Below are 21,524 nucleotides of genomic sequence, written 5' to 3'. Positions count from 1 at the left end.
TTTAGGACAGCTTTATTGTAGTTGTAAATGAAGTCTGAATTTCTTCATCAATGAATTTCCACCTAGCTAATACTGACTGGAGAAGCCATATCAAAGCCGTTCCTGCAAACAGAGAGAGCTAGCACTTGATAAATGACTTCCCGGGACCTCCTGACTGCAGCCACCCAGTCCAGTTTGTCCATGGTCATTTTATTTAAAGCAAGACTGCACCAGGACTTGGTACACTCAGGTACTGTTTTCCACATATTTTCCCTCTCTGTCATCTCCTTTCAAAATGAGAGGCTCAAATAGAATAGCGCTTTGTTTTCTTTTCCTTTCTTTTTCTTTTCCTTTTCCTTTTCCTTTTCCTTTTCCTTTTCCTTTTCCTTTTCCTTTTCCTTTTCCTTTTCCTTTTCCTTTTCTTTTTCCTTTTCCTTTTCCTTTTCCTTTTCCTTTTCCTTTTCTTTTTCCTTTTCCTTTTCCTTTTCCTTTTCCTTTTCCTTTTCCTTTTCCTTTTCCTTTTCCTTTTCCTTTTCCTTTTCCTTTCCTTTTCCTTTCCTTTTCTTTTTCCTTTTCCTTTTCCTTTATCCTTTTCCTTTTCCTTTTCCTTTTCCTTTTCCTTTTCCTTTTCCTTTTCCTTTTCCTTTTTCTTTTTCTTTTCCTTTTCCTTTTCCTTTTCCTTTTCCTTTTCCTTTTCCTTTTCCTTTTCCTTTTCCTTTTCTTTCTTCTTCCAAATCAAAAGTCAACAATTTTCTTAAAAGAAAAAAAAATCTTAAGTCTTTCATGAACGTTAATTGATTTCACAACTGGAATATTTTCTTTATTTTATTTTTGAAAAATATCCCTGTCTATTTATTCCGTTTGCTTATTAGTCTGATCTCTACTGTTAAAAAACCAAACCAAACAAATATATGTATCTATACATAAGACCTAATACATGGCATTTGTTGGGCTATGTTTGATGTCTGCATAATTTAAAATGATTAATCTTAAAATTCGAGCTGGTAGATTCCAAGTCAGACTTTACTTACAGCACTGCAGGAATATACTTCATCTGTAAAACATCTTACATAACTGTGCCCAGTCTAGGTACATCGAAAGTCTGTGCTGGTATGCTTAGAACTACACAAGCTGATGTTGTGAAACAATTCCTGTATTAGATGTGCTCTGAATGTTCCCTTGGTATGAGCACACAAAATCCTTCTGCATAGCTTAGGTGTTAGGTATACACCAGGTCTGTTACTGATATCCAGTCTACGTAAATGATTTTGTCTAATTATCACTCAGTCTATCTAATCTTAAATGTTATTTTATTTTAAATACTTTTCTATTTATTTTTCTTAAACAATTTTATAAAGGCACTGCTCATCTCAGCCTGCCCTATGTATTTGTATCATTATTGTTGCTTAGTTGCTTGCTTGGAAAGCCAGTGAAGAAGGACTTCAAAGAGGAAACGGGGAGGAAGTTGTTCATATGGAAATGTATGTTGAAGTCTGATTTCATTTCTAGCTGTTTTTACTAACAGTTGTCATAGCTTATTGCCTAGCATCAAGAAAAAATGGTTACTTGAAGGTCAGTTGTTGCATATGAAATTCTTTTTTCTGTAGGGTGAGATGGCTTATGAAGAATTTTCTGTCCTTCAAAAAGGATGGCAGTTGTTGAATAGCAAACCAACTTTACAAACTTCTTTAAGAACTGTTTACATAGAGCTAAAGATAATAGACAGATGGATCATGTGTGGGTGTGGAACAGGGAAGGAGAGAAAAAAAAAGCAGGTCATGGGAGGTGATCCTTCCCCTCTACTCATCACAAGTAAGGCCCCACCTGCTCTACTACATTCAAGTGTGGGCTATCCAGTACAAGAGAGTTGCAGAGCTACTGGGTAGTCTATCAAAGGGCCTCTAGGATTGTTTAGGAATTATAATTTTTATTCTGCAAGGAAAGGCTGAGAGAACTGAGGCTGTTAAGCCTAAAGAAGAGAAAATTCAGGTAGAAGAATCTTGTTAATGTACATAGATATCCAAAGGTTGGCTAGAAAAAAAGTTGGTTATTTTGGAGCTGTTCCAAAAAGGATCTGGCCGTGGTCCTGGGCACCCTGCTTTGGGTGACCCTGATTGAGCCCATGGCCTGGGCTAGGTGATCTCCAAAGATCCCTTCCAGTCTTGGCCATTCTGTGATTCCGAGTAGAAGAGAAGTGCCTGAAGACGGAAGGAGGGCCTGTTGAGGAAGCCTGAGCTGTGAAGAACATTAAGTAGTAAACAGAAGAATTAACAGGTAGCCTTGGAGAGAGGGAACATGCAAAGTCAGGACTGCAGAAAGCAGTCTTAAAATATTCTTATCACTTCAGTCCTTCGGTCAAAAAACAATGTCTGTAACTGTGCCGATCAGACAGAGTTTCTGTATAGCAGTGATCTGGCCACTCCCTGGCATTAGCCTTTCTCCAGGGAACCTGGATGCAATACATTTGTTCTCAGTGCCCCTAAAATTGTGAAATATGAACAAAAAATGCTTGACTTTCTGGTTAAAAAGCTTGTGCAGCAGGACACTGAGGAGCCAGCAATGACATGCATGAAATTCTGCTGTAGATTAACAGTGACATTGTTAGGAATAGCAGTGCTAAAGCCCTGTAGACAACCAGAGATGGGACTACACCTAAAGAAGAAAAAAACATGAGATACTGTTGCCAACAGAATTACTCCACCCAAAGATTCCAGTGGAGCAGGATATCCACAAAACCTTTTTATGCGGTACATACTGAGAAGAACTTCCGAAGTAAGAAATCTAATTAGTTCTCAGCAGAACTAATAGAAAGTGCTGTGTGATGAAAATACATATGTGTATGCATGCATGCACTCACATGTACAGTATAAGATAAGCTAGATATCAGGAGATCTTGAGCAAAACTGAGCAACGATGGGCATTGTGGGTGTGTCTGTGTACCAGGGTTCATTGCAAGATGCAGGAGAGCATCCAGAGAATAATTTTCACCGTGGGAACCATAAAGCAAGACATTGGGGTAATAAGAGCTGCACAGATACTCTGTGGTGCCCCATGTATCCCTTCTCATGAAATTTAAGACAGTCAAAGTGCAGCTATCTGGCAATGGCACTGCATGGCTCCATTTCAGTAGATTTCTAAGAGCGGGTTGGAGATCTGTTGGTAACACACAAGATTCCTTATGTCAGCCCAGCTCTGATGAGTTCATTTATACTATGATGGTATGGTTATCTAAATGCCAATCAAACTACACGTGCATGATCAGCATCTTCATTATTGTCTCTGCATTTGTACTGTGGCCTTAACTACCATGCCAGATCAGATACAGGTTTCGCAAATAACTACGTATCATGCATTGAATGAGCGGTGAGAGAGAAGTCTAATGCTTGTCCTTCAGTAACCTGTAAGAAGTCTACTCTTAGGTGAGATTTCTTATTCATCTTCAGTTTGATCACTATCTTATTCACTGGAGTTCTGCAGTGTATCTTCATTTCCTGTAGCCTGATGTTCATGCAAAAAAGTGGGTATAGGGAATCTCCTTATTATTAGTGAAGAATGATGTAGCTTTGTTCCTCTTATCATAGAAGTACCTAAATGATGGTACTGTAGCTGAGTATCATTCTTTTACTTGATAGTGGCTGTGTGTATCTCCATGTTCTTTTATCTTTTAGGAAACAAGAAGATCTGCAGAAAGTGCTAAGAAGTTTGGGAAGTGGTTAGAACTTTTAAGAAAAGGGACCTCTTACTGAGAATTACGGAGAGTAAGGGAAAATGCAAATATATCCACTGAAAACTGGACCATCTGTCTGCTTTGTTTCTTTCAAAAAGCTATTTCACACAGTATTCTTTGGAAAACAACTATCACCAAGATACAGTGACTTTCTTCTACTCCTACAGCTGAAGAGGTGGTTAAACAATAAGCCAACACAAAGAGATGAGAATATAGGACAACCAGCAAATTAACTTCCAGTTGTTTTCATAAAAGGTTAATCTCTAATGCATAGTATTTATTTGGTCAGTACATTTTCTTTGACAGAGGACATTTTGTAGATACTTTTTCAGCAGGTGCGTGAAAATATGCAGTTGATTTAAATTCATGCATGGTGGCTTACTCAGAAGGCCTGGTTGCTTAAGAAGCTTTTCTGTGCCCAGGATAAACATCAGTTGGTGATGGCTGATTTTGGTGTTTTGATGACTTGATGATGCTTGACTAGTGACGGACATAGCTCTTATCAGCAGAATTCACTTGTTTCATCACTTTTGATGATAATATCAGCAGTGAGAATGCTGAGAATTGCAAGATTTTCAAAACAGGATTGCCTGATGTGTTTGATGTAAGATTTTCAGTTACATAGAAATTCACTTTTTTTCTCTCTAACAGTATATTTTGTCTTTTATTACCCCCATATCATGACAAATTATGCAGCAAATCTGAAAGGCATTAAAGAGAATATCTTAAATTTTTGGAAGCAAGAGCAAGTGACAGAAAGGTTTTGATTTTTCCATAAATCTTTCAATAGTTTTGCAGTTTGGAAGACCAAAAAGAAAGATCAGTTTACAGAACTATGGCTGATACATAGGTATTCTGAAAAATTGCATCCCCAGCAATATTTCTTCATGTAAGTAATGATGGCATACAGCTTCCATCTCACCATCCTGTGGGGGAGGAGAAAAGCAAGGATCCGGAGAAAAGCAAAGGCAGGTGGGTTGTAAGACATTTGATTTAAAGTTTTTCTAAGGTGATTTTAAATGAGAACAGCCTCAGGACTCCCTCAACATCCTGGAGGATGATTCAAGTTGCAGTAGGTGCTCAGGTATTATGATGGCTTTAGGTCATTTTTCATTTAATTCCTACAGTCTAAGACACAACACAGAATTCATCCCTCTGCTCATGACCAAAATGCTGTCTCCAAGGATTCAGCAGATCTGCATGTGCATGCCTGTGATAGATGGGTTGGGAAATAGGGAATGTCAACCACTTGTGCACACGTGGCTACCTCTAGCAGGCAGACATACAGCTATTGTGCCTGTCATATCAAATATTTTGAGCGAAGTTGGTGTAACCAGGAGGTCTGCACATAGCTGACAGTTCAGAGTCAGCTTTTCTGTGACAATGATAGTCATGAGAATAAACTTGCAGTTGCATAGTAGAATGACCTTCATTGACACCTGTGTAATCATGCATATGCTGAGCATGAGGATAGTGTATAAAGTGGTTACTTGAAGACTAATGCTAGCTGTTTCATTTGATGGAAAATCAGGGACTGAATCTTTCATTTTCTCTATTGACTCCTGCAGTATGCATTATTCGTGGAAGTCATGCTCCGCATAAGATTGGCTTAGATTCACTTTAGGGAGTAGCAGAGAGCATCAGTAGACAAGACATATTCTTGTAATGGAGTACATTGTTTCTGTAGGCTGTCAAGCTCAAAACAGATTAATAATTTATTTTTTGATGTATTTCAAGTAGATTCTTTGATGCAATCAGCTTTATAACTAGAGAGCCTACTTTCTTAAAAGTGATGAGACTTATCAGCTTGTTGGTTTTTTAACCTCTAACTGCCTGAGAGAAAAGGTATGTGAAAAAAAATTTACTTCTTTCTCATCAGTAGACTTGTTAACAGAGTGGGAACTACTCATAATTCTTATGTAATTCCCAAGTACAGTTCAGGGTTGATGCATGTCCTGAAAGATATACGGTTCCTTAATGACTTTTTCTGTTACTCATAATACCTTTATTCTATATAGTAGTTAGTCTGTAGATCTCTGTGTATTTTCCCTAAATCTTTGGAAAGTTGAAAGATGTGAATCTACCAGTGTTGTTCAAGACTCTGCTTCTAAAAATCCTGTATAATTGTGCATTGACTGAAGTTGGAAGTTCCATCTGTTCCTTTCCAAAGGTTGTTACAATTCTGTATGAATGCCTTGCTGTCACAAGACTCTGATCATTCTGTGCAGTGTGTTATTTCCATTCAGTGAGATGACAGTGGAGGGTTTCCTGGAATACTGAATATCTTCATTATGTTGGTATCCGTATCACTGTTAAGAATAACTTGGGCTGGGCTAATTATTGCTTTGTCATTCAGCCTTAACTAATTAACAATTGCATCTGTAGTCTGGAGAGTGGGAAAATGTGGGGAGAGAAGAACTAAATAAGTGCTGACTTACTGTTCCGAGAGTATAGCTCCTGGAGCAATTATTTGTATTAAGATGATGATTGAGCACTTCACAAAAGATGTAAAAATTCACTAACCCAATGAACGTGTGATCTATTTTTAAGCAGAGACCACAGGGAATTAGAAATAAATCAAGAACTTAAAGGAAAATAAAGGTGAAGCACAATGAGATAAGGCTACATACTACCCAAAATTTACTAAGTGTACTTGCTCCCTTTCTGAATTTACTTTATTTACTAACATGGAAAAATGGGGTTATAGGAAGGATCAAACTGAGCAAATAGTACTGTTGAAAAACAACATCCCATCTAATATGCAAAAAGTGAAAAACAGTAAAAAGTACTATAAGGAAACAACAAAGTAATCAGCAAATAATGGAGGACAAGGTGCACCAACTGAGATTACTCTTGGTGGTCCACTACAACAGTGTATGAACTTGCCAGGTTCATGTGAACTCTGTCTATTCTGTGCTCACTGTTAATCCTCAGTGAGGATGGAATTCTTACAGATATTTGGTGGAAAAGGTGCTAATCACATTGGCAACCTGTAATATCCTATATTATCAGACAGGTGGGAATGAATCACAAAGATGCTTACTTATCTAAAAGTTGTTGTAGCATTTGCCTGTTTAAGAATGCCGTCTTATAGTGTTGTCATCAGCAATTTCCCTTTCTATCTTCAGTGAAATCATGACATGATTCCCATGTCACAAATGTTGAGCGTATTCCCACAGACAAGTTGCTCCAGTGACTTATACTATGTAGTAGTATGCTGTAACTATGGTGGTTTTGACTTTGCCGGTGACAAATACATACATAAAGAACTGTGAGCGTAATAATGCTCAGTTTATTTTGAAAAGAGAGGAAAGGTGAACATAGACAGGCTAATGAGTAGCAGTGACAGTATCAAGATCCTATGATGTATAATTTTCTTAGTTTACTGAACATCATGACTATGAAGGGTACAATCACTCTTCTCTAGCTTTGAAGTACCTCTGAATAAAAAGAAATTAGTTAAAAGGAACACTTAAATGGCTGTGTTAATAATTATGGGGAACTTCCCCAAACATCAGTGTCAAGACAGGAGATTACATGAAAATATTTCTTTGAAAATGTAATACATGGACGGACACATGGACTTGTCAGGAACAGAATTTGTCTTCTTGATGTTGTCTGATGTATTTGGGGAGCAAAAAGAGTGTGAAAGGCTCTGGAAGAGAAGATAAGCTATTCATATTTGGTATAATTAAGAGGAAGAGAATGAAGGGATGCATGGTAAATGTGCCTTCCAAAATTTATGCTTATAAACAGAGAGGATCTTGTGGGTGAGTTGGTGATTGGTGTCCATCTTGGCCATAAAGTAATTGAGTTTAAAATCTCTGTTGACAGGAGGACAGCTGCCACCAGGATTTCAACTCTGGATGGGGTGGGGTGGGGGGGTGGAAGGGGAGAGTGTGTTGAGTTCAGGCTGCCTAGGGAAACATTTAATGAGGTCCCTTTGGAAAATACTTCTGAAGGTACTGTGGTCCATGAGAGCTGGTCATATTCTAAGAGCAAAGAAATAGGCAATACCAAAATGCTGGAAGTCAAGCAAATAGGGTATAAGGCTGACTTGGTGAAGTAGGGATCTTCCTCTAAAGCTTAGGCAGAAAATGTATAGCCACTGGAAGTGAGATCAGGTGACATTGGAAGACTACAGATGTTCTGTTATACCCTGTAGAGGGAAAACCTGTGCAGCCAAAGTTCAATTAGAGCTGAAGATGACCAGTGCTGTGGGGAACAATAAAAAGGACTTTTAAAACCATGTTAACAGAAAAAGGAGGATCAGAGATATCATTCATTTATTACGTGATGAGTATGATCACCTCACAAATAGGGAAGCAGACAAAGCAAATTTTTAATCATTTCTTCACCTCAATTTTTAGCACCAGTGAAGGACTCTGAGATCTCCAGAACCTTGAGCTAGGGGATCATTTGATGATAAAATCACACCCAGCCCTGGATTTTTAGTCATTTACTCCTCCAACTAGATATATATAAGTATGTACGGGGCACTGTGAGACTCATTCCAAGGTACTCAAAGATCAGGCTGATGTTATTTTGAGACACCTCTATACTATTTTTTGAGTGAATTAAGGAGGTAGGAAATTAGAGAAATCCAAAGAGAAGATCATTTTTTGCTCTCAAGACTTAGGATGCTCAGTTCCTCCTGTTTTGCTCCATTTGTTCTGACATAGCCAGGTTTCTGCAGCTATGCAGAACACACTACTTCTGCCAAAATTTCCTTTGCATTGCTAACATCAGTCTGCCCAGCCTCTGAGTCTGATTTCCTTCCTTGAAGGCCTGATTTCCTTTGTTCTGCTCCTGGGGATTTTCCACTGTGCATTTCATACAGAGTGGTTATTCAGCTGATTTCTTTAGACTTCATCCAACTAATTGTCCTAGGGCTCTTTAAATAGGTTATCATTAAGGTTTTAACAACCCATTATTGTGCTTTGTCTGGGAGGGATCTGATACAACCTTTGTAAACAAATGGTGGATTCTCTATATAATAAAGCCTTCCATGATTAAAGAGTTTCATAACAACTTTATAGCATCAAGTATAAGGTATAAATTGTACACAGTTTCCCCACACACCCCCTTTCCACAAATGACAGGTTACTGAGGTACCTCTTGGCTACAGAAGTATAGTTAAATATTCCAGTAAAAACAACTTCAGTTGCAGAAGGAAGGAATGACACAAGGAGAGAAACCCCAGGTAGATCCCATAAAGATTGTGTTCAAAGAGCCTCAAAACAAACAAACAAAAAAGATGGACTGATAATGATGAAACAAGTTGGCTGTAAGTGGGATGTTTTTATAATGGGAGTGGCCAAAGCAAGCTCACATAAAGAAGTAATTGGCAGGAAAGTGTGAAGTTACGCACAGCTAAAAGGAAGTGATGAGGAAGTATGTGACGGGGATCACAAAAGACCATGTTATAAAAGCAGGTGGAGATAGGAGTGTACAGGAAGAGGGAGCAGTGCTTCCCTAGCTGTTTGCTTGTTTCAAGCTGACCTTAACAGTCTTGCTTTCTCTGGTTTTGGAGTAGCACACCTGTCTCTCCAGGTATGCATCAATCTCCATCAGAGTCTCATTGGTGTAGAGTTATTGTTTATGAGAACCATTGATTCCCATGTGTTAAGGATGATGTAGACTACTGGTGCTGTTACCATACCACCAACAGGCAAGTTATGGGCATTTCCTGCATCAGATGATTTTGAGTTTGGTTTGCGCCTTAAATTGCTTTATCTCATTCAAAGATTATACTGGCTTAAGTTTTACCATTTGCTTCCATTACAGGCTTTATTCTGTGGCTTGACCTCTTTTCATTCTCCTTGGGCTGTGCCTTCACCCATGACAAATGTGTGGGCAGGCCTGTTAACTTGTGCCATAAACACATTCCTTCCTTCAGGGTGGTACTGAAGGTGAGGCAAGAGTTTAATAGGAACTTCTTCAAATAGCTATGGCATTTTGTCTGTTGGGATGCATACTGTGCTGTTGCACTTATCCTGCTGTACTGGCTCTGCATGCCTCACTTAAGTAAACCACTCTCCAGTCATTGATGTGGGTGTGTCTCTCTCACTCCTGCATCAGAAGGGAATGATAGTTGAGCCTTTTGCCTATATGTAGGAATTGGCTGTCTCACTGTAAATCCCAGACTTGGCACTGAGCTTGATTCTTTATGCCCTTGTATTTACACAAAGAAAATGATAGCAGCTTTGTTCAGGTCATGGCAGGTCTACTCTTTGGTCTTCTGTACTATGGATCTCCATGTAGTTCAAAGTGGTTGTTGTGCTCAGAGTTGTTGTGTCATTAGTTTTCCTGAATGACTAGATATTTTTTTTTCTTTTCAAGCCACAAAATTCCAGCTTAAAATGAGAGAGTTCTAGGAACATACAGCACTGAAAATAGTCAAGTTAGCAAGTGAATATCATGATGTACTTAGTCAATTTAAGACCGCATGGGCTGGAAGATTCAGGGGTTCAAATAAATAGTCTTTTCTGTTAATTGCTCCCTCCTCTGTTTTATTTATATTTTTCCTGACTTCTTTCTCCTGTAAACTACTAATTGGTATTCTCTATGGGATATGTCTTTGATCTGAGAAGTAGAGTGATGAAGGAGCATAGATAAAACATAGTAAGACATAATTCCAAAACAATTTTAGGTGTTTTCTTTCTGTGATTCTACTGTTCTTTTTCAGCTTTTTCAGTAAAAAACATTAATTATCACGTAAAATAGTTCCTGCACCTCTTACTTAGCTGAAGTTGTTGCTGTCTCAAGGGTAAAAACTTTTTGAAGACTGGTCACTGGATTTATACTTTTAGAATCAGATTTTAACAGAAAATCTGACTAGATTTGTAAAAAATACATATACGCAGCTTCATAGAAGCTTTTAATACACAGAAACTTGAACATATAAAAATATACTTATTTTGGGTAGGGAAAAAAACATTAAAAAAGTTTTGAAAATCTGACCTTTTCTTTTGAAAATAAGTTCATAAATTTACTTTAAAAGAATCTAAAATTAACATTCAATTTTAATAGAACAGAAAATGATAACATTTCAAATAATTCTCTGTTTAGAGCTGTATTTTTGGATACAGTTTCTAACTATTCAGTTATTTACAACACTTTAATATCTTGCCCTTTCCATAAACATTTAATTCTGTCTTTCATCAAGCAAGTTTCCTTATTTTCTTTAAAGGAGGGAATATCTATCTCTACACAACTGAGGGATACCTTTAAGGGTAAATGACCAAGAAACAAGTTGGAGTATGGATTTACAGTTTGTTGTCTACTTCACCCAGTGGCTTCTTTTTATGGTACATGCAAGGTCTTTGCCTCCCACCCATTGAGGTGCAGACTACATTGAACTCAATGTGGGTAAAATTGAAAGGATATCCAAGCAGTTGCTAATGTACCATAATTTTCTCTTTGCAACTTATTTGTGTAGTATACATTTATCATTGCAAAAGCTTGCATAAACAAAAAGGGAGTATAAAAGGTCATTATTTCCAATCCAGTACTCAGTATCACCTTAAGAAGAAGTGAAGTGCAGTGTATTTGTAATTCTGAAACTTCCTTGTAGGGTGAAGTGTCCACTGGGAATATTTTGTGAAGAGTTTTAGGTAAATAATGTTTTCTGTTGACTTGTACTCATTTATTTATTTATTTATTTATTTTTCCTATACACGAGCTGGAGATACCATGGATTTATTCAGAGATGAAGGTAGTTAATCATAGAATCCTTCAAGTTGGAATGTACCTACAAAGGTCATGAAGTCCAACTTCCCTGCTGTGAACAGGAACACAACTAGATCAGGTTGCCCAGGGCCTGATCCTGCCTTGTCTTGATCACACCTTTGGGCAACCTGTTCCAGTGCCTCACCACTCTCACTGTAAAAGACTTCTTCCTCATAACTAACCTAAGTCAACCTCTTTGAGCTTGAAGCCATTTCCCCTTGTTCTATCACCTCAAACCCTGTTAAAGATACTATGATTCATGAATTATTGTACAATTCAGAGGGAATTCTGCCTCTGAAATGAAGGATGATATTTTATTTTATCTCTATCCCATTTTACAGAGTTTAGCACTTCAATTTTTAAAAGAAAATAGCATGATATTTCTTAAAATTATCACAATATTTTAAAGAAAATATCATCTGATTAATTAATCAGAAGAACAGAAATTATATAGTAAAATAAACCTATATAAATCCATGTGTATAGTTAGCATTGAAAAATCTGTATGTGTGGCCCTTCAATAATTAAACACTACATACTGAAGTATCTAACTGCAAGAAGAATATTTGTAATTTCAGATTTCCTTTATCTTTTCATTACTCCTTTAATTTTGATAAATGTAATAAAACCTCAATGAAATACTTCAGTACATTAGAATTAAATTCTTTAAAGCATTGGAACAGTAGTTTTCAAATAAAAGATTTCTGAAAATATTGGAATTAAAAAAATGTTGCTCAGAAATGGATGTGATCATAAAAATAACAACTACCCTGTTCTAAAGTATTCAGATTTGATATTCATCTGGATACACACTGACAGAAAAACTCAAATGTCTTTGTTTAATTTATCTAAATACTTTTGAAAAAGGATCTCCTTAGAACTTCATTTCCAATTTGAAAATGGGACATTGGCTCTGACAAAATTTTGGCATTTCTAAAGATTACTTTATGCCTTCCTATTAAAGCTTATCATTGAAGAGACTTCTGACAATAACTGCTCTGTCTAGAGAGCTTGGGCAAACACAGGTTCTCTTTCAGGAAAAAGCAAAAATGGGAATTGTAAATACAGAGGAGCTGTGAAAGGAAGGGAGCTTCCAAACCCACCAGATAAGTACTTTAAAACTCGCAGAAGTAAAGAATAAAATATTCCTTTCACGACTCAAAGTTATTTAGAAATACAAATTAACCATTACTTGATGAGAAAAATAGCATTACACTTCCTTTTTATGTGTGAATGTACAACATACTTTCTCAAGACCCAGTAAAAACTAACCTAGTAACCCCAAACTAATCTGACCACAAAAGCAGGAGCTGATTCCTCTTCTTTCTGTGTGCTGTGTTGTTTGCTTTGCAATGTGAGAACTGTCTCACTGGACACAGCCCAAAATATGATGCTTGAGTGCCTACTGTTACCCTGCTGTAAATGAGAGGTAACCTATTCCTGCATAGAAGGGCATTTTAACTGGAGATTTTGAGAATATACACAAAGCTTTACAAGAGACTACGTAACACCTGAAAACTTGCATCCTTGCTCGTCATGCAGTGACCTGTTCTAGTTCCCATAAGTTCAGGAAACCACTGCAATGGGCAAATTGTATACTGAACTTATGATACCTGAAGAAAATTCCAAGAGATTGAAACTTGATTTCTCAAACCATTTAGAGAAACTGACAACATTTGGAGTTTTCTTCTCTGTCCTCATTTGAGTTTCCCTTCTTTTGTCCTTCAGGAACAAAAGTAGGCTGCCACAGTCTCACAAAATTTCAGAGACAATGTCATGAGATTTCTCCAGGTGATGGCTTAGACAAATGCAAATTTTCAGCATCCTTTTGCCATGGAACAAACAGTTTGTGAGCAGCAGCTTGCTTTGCAGATGGTCAAGAAGCGTGGTGGAGTGCAGTGGGTCTCACAGCACCACTCAGAGCCTGCTGAAGCTGGGGAGGAAGGCTCCTGCTATCAGCAGCTTGCTTGAACTAGGTGCTTTTCAGGATGCAGCAGCCACTACTGGACCAATCCAAAATGTGAGTTCCTGCGCGTTCTTTTTTGTCCTGGGGTTGCTAAAGGTCTTCCTGCTTTAGTAGCTGTTACAAAGCGTTGCTTGTCTTAACAGCTCTTGAGCAACTGTTGCTTTTTTCTTTAACACCACAGCCAAATGTTAAGCAATTTTTAAATATGTGCATACACACATATACACACACATATATTTCTTCAGTGCCTGGCTTAAGATGTAAAGATATGTGTCTGTTGGAGGTGTTGGTCTCATTACAACCTGAGGAAAACCAAGCTACTTGCTGTTTTCTCCTTTCTTCCTCTGGAAGGTGTCTCTCCCCTTGTGATGCTCTGGACTTCTTCCTACCAAATAGCATTTCTGACATCCATATGTGTTAGACTTCTAAATGTAGAGAAGATTTGTCCAAATATTATTCCATCAAAGAGATGTACTTCTCAGGCAGATAGATGAGGTGACAGAGGAAGGTGCTTAAGCGCTCAGCAAGGTGAGCTGGGGTCTGTATATTGCAGGATCTGAAAAGGGACATGCTATTTGTAGAGCAGTGGATCAAAGCAAGGATCCTGAACACTCATTCCAGCAAAGTGACATACATAGCATCTACGCTATGACACTGACGTGCTGTTATGTCTCCACAGAATATCTTCAGCCAGCCAATTTTCTCATGCCCAGTGCTGACTCAGTTTCAATCTAACTTCTTCCAAATAGATGTAAAGGTATATTCAGCTTTTGAAGATTTCTGCAGATTGCTGGGAAAAAAAAAAAGAAAAAAAAAGAAAAAAAAATTTATGTAACAACTGAGATGAATCATTTGAAGCATATATCATCTAATGTGTAGTAATTATGGTGAAGGCAATTCCCTCTTCTTTTATTGCCTCAGTTCTAGTTCACACTGCTCATTCCATGCTACACCCCACTTTTTCTGTGTCTACTGAGCTCAGTCATCATAGGAACAATTTTCAGTACTCAGTCTTTCTCTCCACCTCAAATACGTTAGCTGTGCAATGATGTTGAAAATAGTTCCAGTAACCCAGATATTTATCAGCTAAATGAGTTGACCAAGTTTGGTAAATCTCTGATATACTTTATCCTCTGCACCTGTAGCTCTCTCTTCCACTATTTATGCTATTGGTTCTCATTGTTTGTTGTATTAGAGTTCATTTTCTTTAGACTACAGTCAGCACTGACTAACAGAAGCCTTTTCAGGAAAAGCAGCAAATCCTATGTATCTTGTTCATTTTCCTTTTGGTATCTAGAGACATTTGATACCATGAATGTTTTTGCTTGGATAATGATTTCCTTAGCTCACTGAACACATTGTCATTGTGATCATTTTAGAACTGATTTTTATCAAGAGCATGAAGTTATGGATACAGCCAGGATCCTGAATGAAAAATTCCATTTATTTACAACTGTGCGGGCCTACTGTTAAAGGCATTAGAAGCATTCTAATTGTCCGCTTTCTGCTAAGTTAAATTTCACATATCGCATACTCTAGCTTGTCCATTTATGTGCTTCTTACTAAATAGTGCAAGGTCAGATCTCAGTTTTCATTCTGTCATAATGGAGATCATGGAGTTTAACTTTCTGAATACAACTGCAAATATTTGAAATAGTACAGCTGAAAATAGTGTGTTTGCTGAACAATGGGCTGATGCAATGGACCAATGGAACAACTATCTGCATTGCTGTGATATTTTGCCCATAGACTGTTTAACAGAAGTGAAAAAATATTCAAAATATGCATATCATTTTTCCAGCAAGAGTAAATAAAAATTCCCCTGCAGCTTCACAGAAAGGAGAAAATAGCTTGCTGAAGTATAAAGTATTCCTGTTAAGAATTAAGTTTAAGTACAAAGTATGTTCTATTGAGGGATCTGCTCACTGATCTAATCTCTATTCCAATGAGATTTCTGTTCTAAGAGATGCACTGAAGTTTTTTCTCAGCTGTTCTGTGCCATTTCACTTTTCGCTTCACTGTCTTTATGAATCCAGTGATATGAAGTATTTTTGCAGATTTGACATCCAGAAAAGAGTACATTATTTTTCCTCCATTTATTTACCAATACCTCTAATTCACACAATTTCTGTGTGCATGAGTTTGATACTGCATAGATTGAATTTTACCTGTTCAATTTTTACTACCAAGAGCTTTTCTTTAGTTGCAGTTTCAATCTGAACATGGGTCTATTTACCCATGGTACAATTTACAGTGTGCAATGTCTTCACCATTTTCCAGTTATCACTAGTTTATCTCTTGCTGTTATGTTGTCTAGTTTTTCTATGAAAATGTTCTCTGAATTACTCTGAAAGAATAAAGAACTTTTTTTAAAAAGCCATAGCTTGTAAATTCTTCCATAGTTTTGTAATCAATTATATTTTAGTTCCTTTTTCACATAATAACGTCTGTATTGCCTTGGGCTCATTGTCACAGGATGCATCATCATGATCTAGTCTTGCCAGATTTGCTTACTTCCCAGATTATTTTTACTGTTCAAAACAGCTGCTTACAGAGATATCTTAGAGAGCCCTGAACAAGCTAGTTCAGGTATCAGGAGCAGTGGAGTCATGCTTCTTGGCACTCTGATGTATGATGCTTTCCAGAATGTGTCTTTGTAATCAGAGTTTCCTTTTTGGTAGCACTTAGGATTTTCAGGCATGTCTGAAAAAGAGTGTGTAAAGTACTGTTTTTGTTTTCCAACTTAATTCTGGACCGTAAAATTTCCCTTAGGGAAATGCTGGAGCAGCTATCTGGGGCCTATTCTCAGTTCTAATAGAGTTTTCTCTCAGAGCTTTCTGTAAGTTCTGAAGTCTATGCAGAAGGATCCTTTCGATGAGAGAGATGGTGTTTATGTTCAGTTCATGCAATATTATTTCATGCTAGTCACCTAAGTTTGTTCTTAATAAATTACCATGAGTGTATTGCACATCACTTTGCTGGGTAGAGCTGAATTGTCACACCTGAGCAGTAGCTGGCTATATATTCTCTACAAAACAGCTGTTGACATACCTTTTATAATATGAAGCATATTGAGATATATTGATTAGAAGTATATTAGAGTTTGGAGCCAGATTACATACTCTTTTATTCCTTGAGATGCGTGTTATTAGTGTCACGTAGTAGTACTATGGCTTGGAATTTCCATTAATCTGATGATCTGCTGGGAATTAAATTCTTTATTTTTGTGATTTTTGAGGCATAATGCCTTACACAAGGGAGGCCAAAACTGGAAGAAGGAAGTGGGGGAAAAAAGGGAAGGGGATATTACTGGAGGTTGTCTATGTATGATTTATTAACTTAATCTTGAAAATTTCCTCTGAGCTGCTGAATCTCATTTTGAATATAGAGGGATTTTCTTCCCTGTGATGGTTTTGTTTCCTCATTTAATTAAAATTTCAACAGCTGATAGTAAGTACTGATCATTGAAAGTCACTAACTTTTATGTCTGCTGTCAAAGTATTAGTGTTTTGGGACCATGAGAGAGCTGAAATTAAGAGGAAAAAGTAATATACAGATTTTCTCTGACAAAAATCTAAAGATCATAACATTTCACAAAAAGTTTATTGGGAGGGAATACTGGGATTAAAAGGGTTTTTATAAAACCCATGACTAAACAGAGGTGTCTTGAAATGATTTCTGTTTCTGTAAATCTTCTGTAGCAGTGCTATACTTACTAAGCAATCATTTTTGAGAAATCCTGCAAGGTCTGAAACAATTCTAAACGGCAATATTTTGGTTATTACAAGGAACCAGATATTCTAAATTAGTATAAGCTTCCTCATTGTTTAGGCTGTACACTCTTACCCATTAAATTTCCAGAAGAAAGTACTGACAGCTCCAGAAAAGTACAGCATAATGTAAATTTGTTTTTCAGTCCCTGTTGCCTCCCTTTTAATTATTGTTATGAAAAAGTTCTTTAGTTTCAGTGGACAACAAATTAAGACACTCTTCCATCTCTTCGAAAGTGTGTACACACCTGGTATCTGGGGTTTAGTAAAGCTAAGAAGAGGCTTTGTGGCCTTGTTTATGGAGTAGAATTCTCTACTCTTCCTACCAGTGGTTACTGGGTGTAGTAGAGAGGAACTCAGCATAAATAAGCCCCTTGATTTTATTATCTTTGTTCTAAAGAGATACACTAAATTTTGCCATCTGGAACTTAATCACATATGAGCAATTCAGTGCCAGTTATGTGAGATTGTTTTGAAAAGCTCCTAGTATGGTTGAGGGAACTTTCTCTTTCACTATTAACATTGTATCTTCAAAATATTCTGGAATATCACAGTTTTCAAAATTACACAAAGTGGCCAAATTATGTATAAATCAATATTCTGTTTATAATTTTGATATAAATAATTTTTTATAGTTTAAGTTTTTCATCATGTATAGAAATTGTACAGTTGAGTCAGAAACTGCTACGTCTCCTTTCACATGAAGGACTCTAATGGCTTCACTCTAGAAAGACATGAAAAACGTTTGGACTTTCTTTTATACTAGTAGGAAGATATTAATGTTTTTCACGTACACTGGTCCTGCATCAATTTTCTCTGCCTTCTTTCCAACTGTGGGGCACACTTTTCCCTGTTCACTGTCAGGCTTTCTCCTTACAAGTGTCCTGAGGTGTGGTCTAGGTGTGTGCAAATCTAGCTTAGTCATTCATCCATCACCTTGTCATTAGTATGGCGTCTGTATTTAATTAGGCTTCCTTCCTTTCTTCATCAGAAATCACCTTTCATACACTATGAAAATTGTAGCCCATTATTAAAAGTTGGTTCTAAGTGAGATTCCTGGCTCTTACACAAGAAACAGTAAAAATGATATCCCAGATACTCTTTCAAGTGAATGTTATGACTAAAGAACACATTGAGTCCAGTAAACAACCACAAAGCATTTCTTTTCTCAAGATTTACTTCCTAAGCATTATGTTTGAGTTGTTCGTTGTTTTATTTTTTTGTGGTTTTTTTTTCTTTTTTTTTGTTTTTTTGTTTTTTTGTTTTTGTGTTTTGGAAATCTGCTCAGTTGATTGATAGGTTGTAACCATCAACAACTTTCACTGCTTGCATTTTTGCCTGCCAGAAAATATTACTGAGCTATTGTTGTGGTTAGTATTTTGATGGTGCTTTGAGATGGAGCATTGAGGTCAGAACTCCACCTATTTTGTGTATAGTAAAGTTAATCCCCCTTATAAAATGCTTGTGTTTTAAAGGGAAATAGGGAGCAAATGTTATCCAAATTCTTGAAATGGAGACATGTGATAGTGTTTTTAGTGGGTTTGGAGTTTCTGTCAGAGACCAAGATAACCATGAGCCACTAGTGAGCACTTTTCACAAAGAAGGCCAAGAGCATCCTGGGCTTCATGAGGGAGATCATCACCAGTGGTCAAAACAGATTATGCCTTCCTTCTACTCTTTCCTGGCATACACATCTGGAGTGCTTTGTCTAGTGCTGGGCTCCAATGCAAGAACATGGGTATTCTGGCATGGTTCCAGCAGTGGGTAAGAAAAGTGATCTGACATACAAAGTGAAACTGAGAGTGCTGGATTTGTTTAGCTCAGAGAAGAAAAGGCCTAGGGATATCTCATGTAATGAACACTTGATTTGTGATGGGAGGAGCAAAGGAAGAGCTACCCTCTTCTCAGTTACAGGACAAGGGGCATTGAGCACAAATTAAGATAAATTCCACTTAAGCTTGTGAGAAAACCAGTTTTATTGACAGCATGGTCAAACTCTGAAACAGGTTCTTCAGAGAGATTGTTCTGTCTTGATCACAGTTGAGACAGTCTCAAGCAAACTGCTATAGCTGATCCTGTTTTGAGAAAGAGGTTACACTACATGATCTACAGATGTTCAACGCTGCTGTCACTCAGGTCTCACCGACTTGCAACAGCAATGACAGGGGTTCACTGTAGGGAATAGGGCTGAGCTCAGGGTACCAGGCTGACTGATCTAACCCAGATGAATTTGGCACACGATCAGAGGGGCCTGCTACCCACAAACCAGATACCAAGATAGTAAGCTGGTCTAAAGACTTGTTCAATTTAACACCCACGTTCTTAGGCTTCCGCCCCCTGCCCCCAGGCCATACTTGTACCTGGGATCACCTATGTACAATGGCATCCCAGCCACATTCTTTTTCATCTGGGCACACAGCTGTGTGAGTGGCCCTGAAGTTGCCATAGTAGCTCATGCTGCCAGCGCTTTCTCCATGTGGGAGTGGAAAGTCAGATACACTTACGGCTGCATTTCCAAAGGTAACAAAACAGTGTTTTAAGTTCTGCATCTTTTAGAACCATCACTGAGTTTGTTTGGGGAGGATGATGCCCCCATATGGATATGCAGGATGCAAACAATCAGGCTAATTCATGAAAATATTGTTTTATTTATTTATTATTCCAGGGCATCAAGTCTAGCGCTTGTGGCAGCAATGCTGTAGTCATTGGAGATGGTGCTCAAGACTTTTCACTGTAATTATTTCTGTAGATTCTCTGGACTGTAAAAAAAACAAACAAACAAACAAACAAAAAAAAAACCCACAGATTTTGGCAGTTGAAATGTCTTGTAATAAGAAAACTCTGTAAGTTCAGTTTGATGAAAATAGGTTTGAACCTAACCAGGTCTATCAGATATTCACAAATAATATAATGTCACGTGTGAGACATATATTCAGCAAAGTTAGGTGTCCAGTAAAACTAGTTTCAACATTGTTTGCTCTGCCTAATCTCTAAAATTATAATGTGTGAGTCACAGCCCTTAGATGATCTTAACCTTTGCTAGAGGATACCCTGCACTGTGTTCAGCAGCATAAACAACTGAGCAAGGACCTGTGCAGACCTGGTGAACACAACAGGAGACCCTTTTGACTGTACTGTAAGTCATACATCTTTTTGCTGTGGAAGAACTGCCAAATGTTACAACAATTTCTAATTAATCAATTGAGAAATTATATTGTTCTCAATCAAATCGCAATTTAAACTTTGTTTTTGTGTTGTTTTATTACTTTATCTTATAAATATAAAAGATTAGTCCTTTATGAGCTCATTTGTATAGCATTTCCCTCTTTAGGAAAACTGCACATTGAAATGTTTTAGAGTTAAATGAAGCTAAGGGGTGATAAATAACAAATGATGTACATGAAATAACATGAAACTAGAGATTTATGTTTTGCTCTCTAAAACTTCTAGAAGAATTCAGAAAAAAACTGCTGTGGATAGAGTTAAGCATTGAGAGAATTAGAGTATGAGTGACAGTAGAGCAAGACACTAATAAATCAAAAAGTACCATTTTAAAATGCATTCTAGGCATAAAAGTGAATGATGACTGAAAGTGTTTTGGCACAGGGTCCTTGTCCTTTCCTAGCAGTAGTATCATTGCTGTAACCATGATACTCAGAGAATGTGATTAAAGAATATATATATAAATATATATATACATAATAGTGGAGATCAGTATTCTGAGTTCACTGGATTTTGGAGAAGCAAGGTATATAAGAATGTGGAGAACACTAATGAAAGATCATTGCTGGATAAAAATTCAACAGGATGTCATGATTTTATAAGTTATGAAATCCTGAATACTATTTTTCACTCCAAATCAGATACTTAACTTACATTTCACCTTTGGAAATCTTTGTATTTTTCACTGAGGAGTACTTCATTTTATTAATGATTTTGGAGGTAAAACAGTAATATGCCACAGAACGATGTTTTTGATTTCCAGTTTTGTTCCATGTCTTTCTTCTGTCAACTAAGGTTGCTGAACCATGCGTGGTACCATTAAGATTTGTTTCTAAAGTTAATAGTATGCAGAAGTGAATGGATGGTTTATGTACTGCTTTGGAAAAGGCTTTCCTATGCTATGGGTATTAATAAGTATTATTCCTCTAGAGTTCATTCATTCATCTTTGCTTTTTGCCACTGCAGTTTTCTGTGCTAAAATCACATTTCACTGTATTTTTGATTGTAATGTCAAGATTGTTTTCTAATTGTTCTCTTGTTCCTCTAATTTTTGTTTGTTTGTTTCTGATTTTTAGGTGATTTGGTTTGGTCACTTAGCTAGACCTTTACAAGGTCTAGTTTCCTTTTT

This window comes from Coturnix japonica, chromosome 5 (assembly GCF_001577835.2).
Source record: "Coturnix japonica isolate 7356 chromosome 5, Coturnix japonica 2.1, whole genome shotgun sequence".
Lineage (NCBI taxonomy): Eukaryota > Metazoa > Chordata > Aves > Galliformes > Phasianidae > Coturnix > Coturnix japonica.
Note: the sequence above shows the minus strand (reverse complement) of the source record.